General features: G+C 37.4%; 1 long non-coding RNA gene across 1 annotated transcript; it reads left to right on the top strand.

The window, feature by feature from the left end:
* The first annotated feature begins 13,150 nt into the window (after positions 1-13,150).
* On the top strand, positions 13,151-16,985 carry LOC109143984. Its single transcript, XR_002044462.1, has 3 exons — positions 13,151-13,241; positions 13,838-14,078; positions 16,903-16,985. It is a non-coding gene; the product is annotated as an uncharacterized LOC109143984 (long non-coding RNA).
* The last annotated feature ends 887 nt before the right edge of the window (positions 16,986-17,872 follow it).

Genomic DNA, 17,872 nt, shown 5'->3' with positions numbered 1-17,872 from the left:
TGTTGAGCTTATTAGGAATACTTCCTTCGTTCTTACTTGGGGTAGAACTGCAACAAAAAAGAATGTATTATTAGAGAAGGAATTACCTGTATAACTTGTTTGTCATATAAGATTCATTTCAATGATTCTCATGAATTTATGATAAAAATTCTAGCTTTGCTGCAGATGTCTTTTGAGACCTTGAACAAATCATTCAAACTGCCTACTTTATTCCCGTGTCTGTAAAATGGAGAAAGTGTTTCCTTTGTCCCAAATTTATAATATCTTGTTTGTCAGTGCTTCACATTCTTCAAATCCATGATGTGTTTCTACAGGTCCTAGAGCAATGGAGGTTTGTTGGTAACTGTGGCTTTGACACACATTCATAAATGAAATATGTAAGAGAAGCAACAGGCCTGTTGTGTAGCCTAGATGGCATTTCAATACAGTAACTCCTTTTCTTACATGCCTATCGTATAAGTGAAAATGATGAGCCTTTCCAAATACTTATAGCTTTCAGTAGGTTAGATCTGCTAAGGTCTTTGCAAGTCCTTCCACAGACAATATACCTCTTTCATTTAATTTTCCAGACATGTACATTCTATGGTGATGAACTCATAACCAAGATTAAATGACTTGAGCTTGACTGAATAAAGTCACAGTTCTACCCTCTCTGGGAACTCCAGAGCTCCCAGGATTTCTGTATGCTCAGTTTTCATTAATTCTAATATACCAGTTCCTGTTAATGCAGTTTTGCTGACCACTTCCAAAAGGACTTGATCACTCACCTATTTCTTTATTTTTCATGGAGCTGTGCTTGATAACATAAAGTAAATCTTTAGTGCCTTTCTCTTTTGCTGCTGAACTACAAATGGATTAGGTGAGCATGTAGAATGTATATAATGATTGATCTTTCCTCTCATAGACCTTGCAGTGTAATTTTTACAATATAAACATGGAGGTGAATGCATGCTGATGGGTAATTCTCAGTTAGGGTGAATTTAGCAATGTGTTTTGTCTGATCTCACAGCTCACTCCTTTGCTAGAGCCTGACAACTGCCCTCTCCTCTGCTCAGGCACAGGCTTCCCCTTCTTCCTTTGTACCATTCCTGTTTCTTGTCAGGTTCCTGGAGGAGCTGAGTCTGCTCACTAAGCCAGCAGAAAACCAACACATGGAAACCTAAAAATAAGAATTTTGGGGTATCTGCTTATTGAGAAAGCAGGAAAATTATTGTGCTGAAGAGTGGTGAGCTATTAGACCACCTCAGTAAGAGAATGAATACCTTTAGAAAATCCTGGCACAGATTTTCTTCATTATTTTTCAGGCAAGAATAGGGGGGACATCCTGGCCCGCAGTATGGAGTTATGATGGCAACGCTAAAAGTGTTGTCTTCAGTTTAATTGAAGTCTCACCCTAAAGGCTTGCAATTGGTGGTAAAAACCTAATTCTTTCAATTAAAGTGATTGCGCACTATTAAGCTGGAATATATAAATGTAAGTAAAATACATGTTTTTTCTACTTTCTCTCAGTATCTTTTGGGTAAAGAAATTTACATTTATCAATGTAATAACTTTAACAGTTCTTTTTGGAACATATATGAGCTTAAATAAAAGGAAATTATTTCCTTCACTCTAACAATATGTTTAGCAATATGTTTAAAGTTTCTGTTGCACATAAGAGTATAGTGATATTTAGTTACCTGTTTGTGATGTTTTCCAAGAGAAAAAAAAATTAGGCAACAGCTTGAATGCTTTATAGAATAGGGCCTACCCACCTCAGTCAAATAAAAGTAATTCAATAAAAAAATAATAAAATGTAATTGAATAAAAGTAATAAAAGTCAGAGAGCGCTGACTCTGTCTTTAAAAAATCTTTGCTTGATGCTGAAATGGAGTTTTAGTCAGAGTTCAGAAACTTTCACCCTTCTAATCTTGCTGTGTAAAATACCTTCTCAGTGACCTGCCAATTAGTAATGAAAGCTGAAGTTGTTTCTGAGTCAGTGAGAAGAAAAAAAGAAATGAGAGCAAGTTTGCTCTGATATTTTAAATCTTAAAGGGAGTACTAATTGTTAAAGCTAATTCTCTGGTGATTTCAGTTTGCATTTTACTAAAAATTGCTTGACATTCTGCAATTTTGACCCCAGTGTTTCTGAGGCATGTTAGTGATTCATCTGAACAAACAAATGGGATGAATACTGATAGGTAATATAATACACAGAATGTTAAAAATAGCACGTTTTTTCTAATTCTTATGAAACAGAAATAAAGATAGGTGTAGTATAAAATGAAAAGTGTAAAATTCTGTGTTTGGGAAGGTTTTCCCCTGATTAAATGGTAGAACTCATAATGTGTTTTGTATGTTTCCTTGAGGAAGCCAAACCTAAATAAGAGGTTTTTCTATTGTTTAAGATTTGTGTGTGTGTGTATGTATAAAACTCCTAATCTTTTAAAGAATAACTATATTTTATTTATAACGAAAGTTTGCCAAATATTTCTTTTCTATCTTTATAGTTAGGCAAATAGATGTTATGGTGGAGTTGTAATGCTTCCTCTTTCCATCAGAGGGTACTATAAACATGCCTAAAACTTTTTTTGCCTTCACCTGCAAAGAAGTGGATGTTTCTTTCTGTGTCGAATTTCCAGATGATTTTCAATGCTTATAAATTCTGTGTAGAAATACATATATTTGCCTTGCTGAAAACAGGAGTGGTTTATGTAGTCTCTTTAAAAACATTTGAAAACAAGTTTACCTAATGTTCTACTTTCCTTATAAACATTCACTGGATATTCCCTTTTAAAGAGGAATCTTGTTCCAAAACTTCTGTATATAAAATGTCAGCGTGGAAGGAGGTTAAATGTCCTTGTGTAACAAACATCTTACACATCTTGGCAGTCAAAATATACTTTCTTTCTCAGTGGATACAGAAAGCAGTGAGACAGAGCTTGAGAACCTGGAGCAGTGTGCTTGCTGTGTCCTGTGCAAACAGGTTTTACAGCAAAGCAGCAGTGCCTGGCTGCTCTCAAGGTGGCCACTCTCTGGGATACGAGCCACTGGCCACTGGCTGCTGCCCCTGTGCCAGCACCGTGCTCATCCATGGAGCAGGGGCTCTGGTGGCTTCCTAGGGTTTTTGGGGTCAATCACCTGCGTTGTTCATTTTTGTTATTTTCACATTATTTTCACAATTCCCATGACTCCTTGAGGCCAGGTGATTCTCCATGTGGCTGTTTGTACACCAAAGGCATTATGAATGTGCAAGAAGGACATATTTAATATTTCTGTCTTTCTTCAATGACAAACTTGGTTCTGTATACACTTTGTCATCCAGGCACAAAGGAGCAGGATCAAACAAACAGTCACAAATAAGAAGTAAGGGGAAGTGAGCAGTTCATGAGGAATCTGTGGGGAGAAGTGTGTTGGCAGGGTGTGTCCCAGCCCAGCCAGGAGCAGGGCAGGGTGTGGGGGCAGCCCCAGGCACTGGACATCTCCTTTGGGACAGGGCCAGGCCAGCCCCAGCTGGGACATCGTCCTGCAGGTAGGCTGAGCTTGGCAGGGTCAGTTTCCAGGCAGGGCAGGGCTGTGGGGAGATGGAGACCAGCAACAGGGACTGATCCCTCGATGGCTAGAATGGGTCTTGGGCCATGGTAGGATGGGGGAGGCCCTTGAGGAAGTGCAGTTGAGATGGTCAATGCAGATACAAGCTCAGACCTTCTGTCATCTCCAGCCTTCATGCTCTTCTCCTTGGGCAGCACTGTCCGCTCTGGCGGGGTGCTGTCGGCAGCTTGCAAAGAGGCCAGTGTTCAGTAGTAAATTAAATACAGTTTTAAAGCCCAAGATTAGGACAAAAAACTACATGAGTATTCACATGGTAATGTTTCAATTTGATTTTTTAGAGCTGTCAATAAAACTATGTTTACTTTTCATCAGAAGAACCTGGATGGAGTAGTCTGTCCATGTTATTATAATTTTGTGGCAAAACAGCTACTATTTGTTTTTCCACAGGTCTTATTTGTTGTTCCATTATGAAGACAAAATGAGCATAAACTCTGGGTTTATGTGATCTGGCAAGTTGAAGAGAAACAGTCTTCTGCCCACTCTTGGCTGAAATGAAATCTCCACCCAGATGTGATTCTGCCTCAAAAAGACCCCCAGGATTAAAAAAAATTTTATGTACACAAAACCTTTGGATTGCAATGTAAATATTCTGATAACATAGTGCTCTCCTAATAGAACCATAGAATCATAGGTTCATAAAAGTTGGAAAGGACCCATCAGAATCACTGAGTCCAACTCTTGGCCCTGTGCAGGACACCTCAAGAACCACATCACTGCAGTGGGACCATTTATAGGGTAAGATGTTATTTGGCTTATAGATAGTGAAATTGGCACATAGAAATCAAACTCTATTTGGGTGGTTCATGATAAACAAAAATCTTCTTGGATAGGTTATGGAAAACAAATTTTATCAGACAAGAAATATATCAGCAGGAAATAGTGCTTCAGTCTTACTCGTTTGTTTAGAATCATATGTTCAGTTCTTGTTTGCATTAAGTTCATATACACTACATGTATTTTATGTACAACCACCCCAACAAGGTTTTGATACCCTGCTTTAAGCAAAGCTGAAGGCTGTACATCTCTACAAGTGATAAAGGGAAAATTTATTTTAGAACCCATTTTCCTGCATATACAGCCACCATGAATTTGGGAAAGGGGGTCTGAAGTAAGACTAGCCCCATATCCCCTCTACACCTCCCATTTCCTGTATACCTGAGTACTGAAATATAGAGCCTGCTTCCACACACCAATTTTGCACCTCTTTCTCAACAATGTATCCCTCCCCCATTTTGTGAAACTCCACACACATATTTCTTCTAAGCCAACTGTCTTCTTGCATTATTTGTTGTCACTCATTTGGGGTTTTTAAACTTTATTATTTTTAATTTTCCTTGGCTATTCAAAATTTTGTTTTGCCTAGGTTTTTTGAAGTTGTGATTTGGTATTTGTTCACTATGGAGTTTCTTTCTGACTTGTAGCTCAAACCTCTGCAAAATGGCCAGAGCTCATTTTATTTCATATCAGACATTAGGATTATTAAGAGAAATAGTCATGTCTGAGGTGTATGTTTATTCACATAACGAGTGTTTGCTATCATCTTTGGGTAGAATGGATTGCCTGTTTCCCTCTAGGAAGTGAACCTTAGTGACTGGCTTTCCCTTTGATATCTTAATACTCAAGTGGATATATCCCATCCAAAAGGTAACAAGTGTTTGTTTTCATCCAGTGCTACAAATCACACCAGACTGATTTTGCAAAAACCACAGCATTACAGAACGGGTGAGGTTGGCAGGGTCTTCAAGAGTTTGTCTAGTCCAGTGTCCCAGCTTGAGGCAAGGTCAGCTGGAGTGGGTTGCTCAGGACCTTGTCTGGATAGGTTTTGAATATCTCCAAGGCTGAAGACTCCAGAACCTCTCTGAGAATCCAGCTTCAGAACTCGATCACTCTTAGAGTAAAAAAGATTTTTTTCTTGTATTTAAAAGTAATTTCCTACTTTTCTGGAAATACATCAAGAGGTAGAAATCTTAAGGAGTAGATGAACAAAACTAGACTGGTTTACTAACTGGAAAAACAGTACTACCCCTTTCTATTGCTACTTTATTCCTATATGCTTCTCTCATAATTTTGTGAAGAAACATTAAAGCCAGTGTTTTAATTGCTATGCAGTATCAATTCACATTAAAATAAGAAATGAGTCATTCAGTGCTAGCTGGAATTGTATAGATTGCTTATAAAGAATTTTACATTACCTGTTTTTTTGTAACAATTTATTTGTTAATTCCTTAGATTGAATTTTTAAGATGATGCACAGGCAGGACTAAGAAATGCTCTAAGTTCAAATTGATCTGTGTAGTACTTTAGCCCTTTTTGATATGTTTTCCCTCTCTGGACTTGACCACAATACTTCAAACAATGTGGGAAAGAAATTTCTGCTGACTCATTGACTCCTTCCATATATTTTATGAATTATGAAATTGTTAAAATATTAATTTAAATCTCAAAAGCTAACATCTTGCTATAACTAGAATATGTTAATTTCCAAAATACTGCCTAGGGTTGCATCACAGGTTAAAAACCCTGAAAGACAGGCAATATATATAAAAAACTGTCACTTTCAATATGTTGTCTATGTGTGTATCAAACTATACATATATAAATAAAATTATATGTGTGTGTATATATGCACTTTTGTAAATGTAAATATATGCAATATTATGCATTTTTTCAAATGTAGGTAGAACAACTTACTTTAAAGAAACCGTTTTTGGGAGTGACTAAATGTAAGTAAAGTCATAATGTGGTTCATTTGATAAAAAAGCCTGAAACAAGGTCTGGCTAAATTTGCTTAGTTTAGATTTTTAAACTGTAGAGAGAAAGAAAAAAAGTGGTATAAAGTCTGCCAAAATCTCGATATGTGAGTGTTAGAGGCGTTGACACTGAATGTCTTTTTAACCTTCGTATCTGAGTGCACTGAACTTGGTAGAGTATGGAATTCTCTGTGCTGTGCATTCGGTATATGTAAATAACAAAACTCTCATTGTACTCAGTGGTACAGGATTAGTGCCTCTATTTTTTACTGGGGCAGAGGCTTTTTCCTTACTGTTATTCTATCATCATATAAATATAGCAGTGTTATTGAAAGCCTGAAGCTTCGTGCCACTGCTTTGCTCATCTTCTTAAATTCAGTACCACATGGCAGATTTCTGTGGAGCCTTATCTCTCAAGCCAAAAAGAAAAGCATGATCACAATAGTCAGCTTGGCTTCTCTTCTCATCTCTGTATGCACTTCAGTGCAGGAGAAGTTCAGACACCACAGAGCTTCAAATGGTTTCTTTCAAAGGCATTAAGAAAGGGAAACAAATATTGAGCTCTTACAAAGAAGTTTTCAACCAGTGCATGTTTATTAGGCTTACTTTATTCTACCCAGGATATTCAAAGACATCTGATTAAACTGTCCCAAATAAAAAAGACAAAGCTAGCTTCAGTCTGTGCAGTACAGATAAATAATTTTGTGGGAGATTTCTATCATCTCTCAGACTCTGTACTGGAGACTTGTTGAGATGTTTCAAACAGAGTTTGCACATTGCCAGATACAGTCCTGTTCAGAATATGCTAAAATGTTGTATCTGGCTAATTGGAGATAGAAAACATTGTTTCTAATCACTGCATGACATTCTTTGCAATTCTTATAGATATGCAGATGTATTCCTTGCTTCACATGTATTTCCAGTGAAAGTGCTAGAAAAAGTAACAAGAGTGGGCCAGTATAGCAGCAGAGATTTCTGCACAGCACAGCACACAATGACCTTCTTGTGACCCTTGTTTGAGTATCCCACTTTAATCTTCACATTCTCTAATGTTTCAGCTGTGTGATAACTTACTTTCATTTACAGATAGCCAATATTTTTGGAAGGGACTATTGAAAGGCAAAAAGAAGTATTGAATAGCATTGTATTCATTAAGGTGGAGACAAAAAAGGACTAAGATCCTTATCTGTATATTTTCTTGAGATCAACACAACACTATATCTCCTTTAGCTTCATGGTTTTTTTCCATTTTTTCAACAAATAAATATCTTTCATACAAGAAAAGTTGATTCTTATTGAGTTAGGGAATTTAAGTAGCCCTTTTTTTCTCCATGGGGCAGTATGAAAATCACCAGGCCAAATCACTTTTTTTTTCTTTATCTGCTTACTTTCTTTTAAACTGATGACTAGTGAACAGTGTGATATTCCAACCAAACAGTGCTGTTACTGTCAATGTCTGCTCCTCCTTTTCCTCTATTCATCAAGTAGATATTTATTCAAATTCATCTACAAGATAAATATTTTAGCTTTAGTTTTATGCCAACCAGTATTGCCACCTTAGTCACACACCATGCTCTTCTGCTTGGAGATCAAGACTTGGAGGAAGTTGCAAGAGGAGACTGCAACACTACATCTACGAGAATAAAAGAAAACTTACTGTAATCTCCTTTGAAATACAAAATGATTCTTTTGATAATATGTTTCTCATATTGAAATGACATGTGTGATGGAACCTTTGCTACTGAGTTTGGGAAACATCCACTTACCTTCATGACAGGGACACTTTGTGTATACACAAATATCAATCAGCACCCCACCGGAATTTGCAACTAGGAGTTTTGTCCAGCAAAACTCACTTACTAATAATTATATAAAAGAAATTAAATTATTTAATTTCTTTCCATGAGTCCTCTTTTATGTGTTTTCCCATTCTAAGCATTGTCCTTTCTTCCTGCTGTTTACACCAATGATTGCTGACAAAAGTAATGGCTACTTACCTGTTTCATCCTCATTAATCATCACATCATTTGGCAAGCTCTCCCTTGAGTGTCTCTGCATGAATATCAATAACATCGTGCCTCTCACAAAGAACTTGTGACCAGCAGCACAGCCTGTGCAAAATTAACTTCTTCATTTATGATATTTCCATTTCATTCTTTTCGTTAATAGACCAAAACAGTTTCCAAAAATGTAACCAGCCACTGCTGTCTGCACTGGAGGAGAGGAAAAGTGAATCCCAGTGAAGAGAAGACTATTTTGAAGATGATGTCTTTACTGGAAAATAATTACTTTAAAATCTAGTAAGCGGATCCCAAATCCACAGCCTAATTTATCTCTTTCCCAGTGAGCATTTCCTCTGGCTGCCACTCCTCCCCTCTGCCACCAGTCAGTACCTCATGAGCAAGCCCAGCACCATTTGTGGCTGGTTCCAGCTCACCCAGGCAGTTGTTATCAGGCTGTTAGTCCTTGTATACAAGCAAATGCCTCTTTAACTGGAGGTGCTCACATTTTTCTAACCCTTTCATTCTGTCTCTAGGAGACAGACAATAAAATTAATTAAAGTAGGTTTTATTGCACATTTGGGTAAGTGATGGGCCTTTGCAGCTCTGGATCAGCAGTCTCTGATTTCATATTTGCATGAGGCTAATAAAGAAAACAAAACAATTGATATGATACCCTCTGCAGACAACATTTCTGTAACTGATGACACAACCTTCATGGCCACAGTGCTGCAATGCATTAACTTACCACTGAAAGGAGACTTGCCTCTTTTGTGATGGTTTTGGGAGACTTAACGTGAAACTGCTTTGTACACATCAATATAAGTAATGGCCAATAAAAACCAGGATGATTCCACTTGGAATTGGTTTTTAATCAGAATTCTTCTCTGGGCTTTCATTTGGGAAAAGGTGCAAGAATCTTCTTTCTGTCTTTCTGCATTCATTAGTAATTGATTTATATTTCCTTTTATTTTCAAAAGTATAAACCCTGGCAGCTCCAGAGCGCAAAGTGAACATTCCCTGGGGGGCCAAGAGGGGAATGTGCCACTGATCTTTTCTTGCAGAAGCAATCTGGCTGATTTTAAAGTCTGGTTTAGAAATGTGCCTTAGACCACCCTAAAAATCATTCACTTTGGAGGAATAATATTTGAAAAATATAATTATTAATTAGCATGCTTAGGCAGTGTACCATTTGTACAGCATTTGGAGATCTTAACAACACTCAGTAAAGCTGTATCATTTACAGTAACTAGTGCTTTGCAAAAAGGATAAGGTATTTGTGGAGGGAAGGATGCTTTAAATGCACAGTTAAAACTGTCTGGAAGGCAAATGTGTAATTTTAATTCTCTTAGAGAAATTAAAGTTGTTTCATTAACAAGAGTGAGAATCTCTGTAAGAGTCTATTACAGTTTTTCTGATTATTAAATTATGATAATACATGTGGTCTTATGGGAAGCCAGAATATGGTGATACAATGTCCCAGCATTCAAGGTATGAAGTTTAAAGCTGCTGAGTGCCATAAATGATTGAAATAATCTATAAAATAGTCTGCTTATATTGGTAAACCTTTTTCAATATTGTTGCTTATTTTCATGCAAAAAATTTTAGCTTTCCATTACAAGAAATCAAAGATTAAACTTTGATTCTTCCTTTTAGTCAACTGGCCATTGAAGAGGGTTTCTTCACACTGCACCTTTATTGCAGGAGGCTCATGCAGAAACAGTGGGGCTCTCAATAATGAAGGTGCCTTCTCTCTGACTCCATACTCCCTACTCACATCTCTTCCCCCAGATTCCATATGATAAAGGTGCAGGCTTGCAGATGGGTGCACAAAAGGTCCATCTGGAAGCACTCCTTTCCATTTGCTTCACTCTCAGGCTTTCTACCTTCTCTAGCAGTCACGTTGATACAGATATTAATGGATCCATGCAAGGAAGGAACTGCTTTTGTCTTTTAATGGGCCTGTTTCCTGGTGGGATAAGTAAATTCCCAGGCAAGCTATTCAAATATGAGAAATGTACTTTGGACCATTCCTAAATGTGGTCCTTTCCCCTTACTATTCTTGTAGATACATAGCCACTTATGAGGCAAATATGGACAGTATCACAAACAGCTTATAAGTCTCCTATGCCAAATAAGGCTCCAACTTGTACAACACAGTTTGTAATTCTGGTTGTAAAACTGTTCAGTTCTTTTTGCTGAATATTTGAGCAGCAGTTTGTGACAAGCTTCTACATGAACGCCCAGAAAAAACCTTGTGTGTGAGATGCTCCTTTACCCTCATGTGAGACATTGTTGTCTCTCCCGAATCCAAGAGCCTTTTCCTGGCTGTGGTTCGAAACACTTGCAGTGCTGCAGAGAGAGAAATTGAGTGTCAGCATCCCCTGGACGTAGTGGCCAGTGAGAGGAGTCCAGCTGAACAGGGGACAGGCAGAGCATCAGAGTGCACACTTATGTAAAGATGGATTATGCTGCATATTGCAAAATCTTCTTATTAAAGTCAAATCAGTTTGGCATTTGGGATTCTTTTTAGCTCCCAGCAAAGTCAGTTGGAGCTCTGCAGCAGACTCGAATGAGAAAAGGATAAAGCATTAAATAACATGCTGCACAGCTTTTGTGTTAGTTGAAAGGGATCCAGGCAGACTTTTGCCAGAGTGATTGTGGATGTGGTACTTTTCCAGAAGAGTTTGGAGGGGCTCAGGCTTGGCCAAAGGAGTACAAATCAGTTCAAACCTAAAATTGTGCTAAATTTTCCAAAACGTAAATGACAGACAACAAAAAAGCATGAGAAACATTGACGCTATAATCCAAGTTAACATCTGAGCAGAGCACAAAAGAAAGATGCAGCTGGTTAAATGAACTTTTTTTCTAAAGAAACTTCAGTTGTAATTTTTTTCATATTGAATTTTAAAAATAGTCTCCACTTTACCCTCTAAGTGAACTGGAAAAGAACAAATGACAATAGCATAGCAATTTGGGGGCCAATTTTCCTTAAATACATGTTCTATTCGATATTGAACCCTTTTGATATTTAGAAGTTTTAGGACTCAGTTCTCTGAAAGAAGCTGCATAAATTGTGGAATTCTGACAATACCGTTTGGCCTAATAGCTACTTGATCATGATTCCTTGGTGGATCCCACTGTTCTGGCTGATTGGAAAGCTCTCATTGCATACAATAATGCTGAAATGCCAGTCAAACTGCCTTGGGTAGGGTTTCATGTGCTTTGTCATTAAGCCCTATTGTCAGGGTCTTTGTCATCTGGCTGTAAAATCATTCTTAACTGAGGGAACATGCACAAACCTGGAAGTACATCCACTTGGCCATTTTTGCATATTTTTCAAAGCACTTATTCTATTTTCCTGCTTTTTCTTTATTTTTCAGTCTTTTTCATTTTAACAAGAAGAAAAATGAAAACCATTCTCCCCAAAATCTAACACTCAAAGTTCGGATAAGTTGGGCTTTTTCAGGCAAGTTAATTTTTTCTTCTGACACTGCTTCCAGACTAACCCTCACCAAAGGGACTTTTTATTCTTTCCTCCCAAAGAAATGTCTTAAGAACACTTAAAGGCTTCTGTCATGTTCAGGACCATAGTCTGCCAGACCTTTCAGAAGGAGTTTATAGTTGATAAGCCTGCAGACTTTCTTTGATGTTGGTTGCAAACCAGATAGACCCACTTGTTCTGCACTGACTGACTCTTGATAGTGCCATATTGCAACCGTTCTTCCATTGAAATAAGTTGTCATTGCTGGTATAGTAATCTAAGAGAAAGGTGATTGTAGTATATTCTTCTAGAAATAATTGAAATTTAACAGAGAAATTCAAGTTGGTTTACCTGTAGTTTTTCTTGGATATTTAAAGTTTTTTCTTTTCTTTTGTAAGCACTGAGTATCTTATATACTGTTTATGTCTGGCCCATTATCTAATTCCATTGAGTACTGGGCCTTTTCTTTGCAGAGTAGAGGAAAACATTTTCTTATAAAGTGTTTTCAGTATATAAGCAAACACAGGCAGAGCTCAATAAATAAATAAATATAGATGAACTGCTCTTCCTCTCCCTTTATGTGTTTCATGTTACTTTTGCTCTAGTCCTTTCTTTATCTATCTGATCCATCTTCATAGTTGTGCTCCACTAGCTAATTTCAGAATATTATTAAAACTTAGTATTAAAGAACAGTTTCTATCCTTTCACACTGATCTTGTAATTGAATTATATATTAAGGCTCCATTTAGAAATAATATAAAGATGTTTTAATAAAAACATATTGGAACCCAACAATTCAGCAGTTTGGTTAAAACAATATTTATTCTGACTCTAGAAATAGCCTTGTGATTCTTCATTATCTGTCTTATAAAGATGAACTAGTTATTAACACATTATCTTACAATGTATTGATCAAGTTAGTTTTAAATGTGCTGAAATTTTGATAAAAATTATAAATAAAATTTTGTTTTTTGGCAAATGAAAGGGTTTTTAATTTATCTCAACATTGCCAACAGCAGAGTTACACAGACAAGGGATCAGAGACCTTCTCCTGCTATATGCAAAGTCTACTTGTGTTGACAGCTCCAGGACACGTTCTTTTCTCTAGAGACCAAGATACACCTCTGCCTTGGGCCATTGTCCTGCTTTCAGCTGGGATAGAGTTAATCTTCTTTTCTAGTGGATGGCACAGTGCTGTGTTTTGGATTCAGCACAAGGATAATGTTGATAACACAGTGATGGTTTAGTTGTTGCTAAGAAGGGCTTACTCTAAATCAAGAACTTTTCAGTTTCCCATGCTCTGACAGTGAGGAGGTGCACAAAATTCCTGGAGGAAGCGCAGCCAGAACATCTGACCTGAACTGGCCAAAAGGATATTCCATACCTCAAAACACCAAGCTCAGTACATGAACTGGGGTGAGTTGGCAGTGAGCCACCAAGCACTTCTCAGGACAGGCTGTGCATTGGTCAGCAGGTGGGGAGGAACTGTGTTGTGCAGTACTTGTGTTTTTAATTGTGGTTTATTTTTTTAAATTGCAATTATTATTATTATTATCATCACTATTATTATTATTATAATTTAGTATAATTAATATGATTATATTCTATTTTATTTCAATTGTTAAACTGTTTGTATCTCAACCCACGAGGGTTTTTTTTCCTTGCCTGATTCTCCTCCCCATCCCACAGAGGAGCATGTGAGCCAGCAGCTGTGTGCTCCTTAGTTGCTGGCTGGAATTAAAATTAAACCAGGCAGGCACATGGATTGACTTAAATGTCAGGTACTTGTGGATGCTAGGACTCATGACCCAGAGTGGGTGATAAGGATGTGGACTCCCTGACACAACCCCTCCTTCCCCAAAGGTGGGGGAGTGCCTTGTCTCTGTTACAGTGTGAGTGCAACAGCACAGGGAAAGTAAATGTAGTAAATTCAGTGTCAGCTTGCAATCACTTCACTTTCACTTGCATTTCTTACCTGCCACTCAGCTTTTCCTTCCCTTGTCTTTGTGCAGCTCTACACAGCAGCAGAAAACGCCTCCCGACAGCCTTTCAACCACCCCACAGTTCTGTAAAGCCATGGGAGCTGGTCCTGCCGCCAGCCTGAGGATGCCTGTGCCCATGAGGCAGCGTAGTCAGCAGCCTCCAGAGATCACCAGCTGGAAACCAGGCATGTTACAGACTGGAGACATTCCTGGAAGAAGGCAGATCAATGTGTGCAGCACCTGCTGGCAATTTGCCTGGCTTCGGCCAAAGGTATCGATTGTTAGATGCGTTAATATTAGGAAGCAGACGGTCTCCATTCTTTTTCAAAGAGCCAATAATCAGCTGTGAAATCATTTAGCTGACTTAACTAAGATTATTTGACAAGGAGAACAGTTGTATTAATATAAACAAGCATGTCTGTTTAATTGCCTTCCTCTTTCAAACAAGCCTGTTTGTTATGATCAAATGGAATGACCCTAAAACATTTTTATTTCTACCTTAGAACTCCCAAAGGAAAGATGTCAAATGAAGAAGTAAAAATATCTTAAATTAGCTCAGTATTAGGAAGAAAGAAGCTTTTTCTCAGATTGTTTCTATTAGTGCTTTTTTACCTTCCAAGTGCTCCCTATAGCCTTTGTTTTTGTTTTTTTTTTTAAAGTTGTCTGTCTCTCCTCCTTCACACTGTCCTCAATTAGACATTTGTCTTTTCAAACTATTACCTCCTTTCAGGATTTGCTTTACAAGAAATTTCTTTCTTATCCTTCTCCTTCCCCTTTTCTGATTGTTTCCCAGCCTGCTTAGCTTATTTTTGAAAATAAATAAATAAACAAATAAATAAATAAATAAAATAATCTTCTCCTGTCACAGGAATACCTAATAGAAGGGAGTCAAAGATATGTGTTATATTATCAGACTCATAAAATGGCACTTGATAAAGTGTCACATAAAAGACTTACCAGAAAGTAAGGATTTATGAATTACATGGAAAAAGAAGCGATATAAAAATGCAGTAGAGAGACTGGGGAGATACGATTTGTCATTGTGACTGACAGTCCAAAAGTAGTGTTCCTGATGCCAGTAGTGAGTAGCGGTATCCTCTGAGGCTCTCTCTTAAGCCTGGTTGTCTGCTATATTCAGTGCAGTTTATTGATGGAAACGTGAGGTGGAACAGCCTTATAATAGACCTTGGGAATAATCCAAAGTGAGAGAGGAGTCTGCTGAATGATAAAATGTTGTTCCATGTGACACTGTTGAAACAACCAAGCCACCAAGTTGTTGACTTCAAGTTCATCTTCTTCAGTAGCTCATTCATGGGTTCTTACACAAGTACTTTGTGGCAACAATATGTGGAGTTCAAGGCAGTTAATTACTGAAGTGCAGCTAATGAAGCCTTGTCAAGAAATTCCCAGGGGCCAGTTGTAAACCAAAGTAAAAGCAATGACCAACAATGAGAGCCAAAATCCACCACAGATTAAAGAGAACTGAAAGTAAATAAAACTTCCTGCGTTTGGAAAAAAAAAAATCAATTAATTTATTCTTTTTTCCTAAAGCATTTCTCATTTACATTCTTAGGTCTTTATTTCTACAAAAATAATTGCTATTTTCTTGGGAATGAAATAGAGAATTTCTGCCTTTTCCTCTACTTTTGGGCTTTTATGGATTCTGTATTGCAATATGTCTATGTTATATACTAATTACTTAGATTTGAACTGGAGCCTTGTTTTCAATATAGCCACGTATTATCATATTAAAATACCATAAATTATGAACACAAAAGTTTGAGGAAGTAATGGCATTAAATTAGGAAAGGAAAATTTGCTTTCTGTAAGGTCAAGGAAGACCTCCAGTCTATTCCAGACTAGGTCTAAAAACTTGTGATGAAACCAAAATTGTGTTTTGCAGTGGCAAAGGAAGAGGCCTTGGATGCCTCTGTAATACAGAGAAATTATATTTTCATTTAAAAATCTTTGTGCTTTCCCGTAAAATTCATGTACAATCTCATATAAAAATCCCAAGGGAGTAAAAAGTACTTTTTCCAAATATGGACCATGCATGTGTTAAAGTCAATATAAAGCTGATGTCCATAGCCTTGGATATTAATATGCTTGGCAGACAAGGTCTCTGCAGTTTAGGTAGTGCCTCTCAGCAAGTGCCTGGGTAGTTTAAATTCCAGTCCACAATCACTGGAGAATTAAACACTTCTGCAAAAGTTCCCAAATTCTCATGTGGTCTATAATTATTTAAAAATCCTTCTAAATGAAAAATGTGTCATGGTTTAGGAATGGTATTCTCCAATTTAGTGTTCCCAATGAAACACTCCAAACCAGGCACTCACTCCCCCCTTCCCCTGTGGCAGGCTGGAGAGGAGAATTTGAGGCATGAAAGGCAAAGGTCACAGGCTGAGATAAGAACAATTTACTGGGAACAGCAATGAGATAAGAAAGACACAGTAACAGCAGCAATATAGATAACAGAGTGTACAAGAGAGGCAAATGATTCACACCCACCATGTGGGACACAACCTTACCCCTGACTGCTCCCTTCTCACTCCCTGCCTGGAAAGGACCCCTTATGCCATCCCTGCTTATGGCATGAAGTCGTGTGGAATAACCTCTGGGTCTTGGTCATGCCCCTCCTGGATATTGCAAAAATTGCCCCTGTCTTGGCTGGAAACACTGAAAAAAACCCCAGAGAATGTGAAGAAAGTAAATAATAACTCACTCCTTCTCCAGATAGCTTCACATTTGTCCATTTAATTCCCTTCTCACTCTATGGAAAAGAATGTTCTGTAATCTGTCCTTTCTACTCTGAGGTAAAAGTAGCAACAGCTTCACATGAATAATACTGTACGATTTGGATATCCGTCCTTGAAATAGTTGTCAAACATTCCCAGGACAAATGCTTTACTAAGCTTTGGGGCTAAGTGTTTCATAGAAAGATTCACAAGTCCCCATTCAGCTCTGTTCTTGTCCTCTACAGCTATTTTCAGGAAAAAATCCCTTACATGAGTACAAGGAGTTGTTGAATAATGTAGGTCTCTTACAAATATTCATTTTCTGCATGCTGTTCTTTCATTTTCTCCTCAAATTTCCAGGGAAAATGTCACCCACAGAGAAGTCCAGATTCATGCAGGCTTACAAGGATCTCCTAAGAGTCACTAGATAAAATGTAGGAAATGCATGAAAGGTGAGAGTACCCATCTTTTGCTTCTCATTAATAAAGGAAGGGGATGGATTTTTTTTTGTTTATTTTTTATTATTTTCTAATTATTTTTATTATCATTTTTCCAAATGTAAATTTTCTATGGCTATTAAGAGCAGCCCAAAGTAAACCATATTGAAATCTTGCTATTTCTTTTTAAAGGGCCTATGATTCAACTAGAAAGAAACAGAGATTAAACAAAAAAAATTGCTAATTTTTTATTCTTTGCCCCTAAATAATATATACACGTGAATGTGTTGACTGTTGCTTTTGCAGCAATACAAAAAAATTCAACCCTCCAGAACTTCCCCTGTACCATAGAATATTTATACAAAAAAAACCCCAGACTGCCCATTTTAAGTATGTGAGCAAATATGGAAGTTCTGCAATTCAGTAAGATCAACAGGCAGAAAAAAAGTCACAGGCAAAAAAAGAGCAGTGATGTTGACAAAGAAACATTGTGAACATTTAATGGCAGTTCCAGTAGCTGCACAGTGTATTGTAGTTAAATAGTTTTGTCAGCTGCTTTTCTTGTAACCATTGGCCATGCCATAGTTCTGTATAAACCTCTGCAGGAGATAGAACCAGCTTTAATGAAATTTGAGTAGCTGACATATTAGGCAATGCATTATACTGGAAGAAATGCTCCTTGATATTTTTCCAAAGGACTCTCTCTCAGCTGTAATCACTTTCTCCATACATGAGTGATGTCACTAAAGACTTTTAAGAAAATAATTATTTTGACACTAAATGTAAAACAAATAGTTTAAGAACATCTGAGGCTCTTTAGAATTTTTTTTCCTTTATCCTGTATTGATAAAGCAACAGCATGTGGCAGAAGTTGATTCCATCAGGCCTGCTAG

The sequence above is a fragment of the Corvus cornix genome, chromosome 2 (genome assembly GCF_000738735.6).
Source record: "Corvus cornix cornix isolate S_Up_H32 chromosome 2, ASM73873v5, whole genome shotgun sequence".
NCBI lineage: Eukaryota > Metazoa > Chordata > Aves > Passeriformes > Corvidae > Corvus > Corvus cornix.
This window is presented reverse-complemented; position numbering and strand designations above follow the sequence as displayed.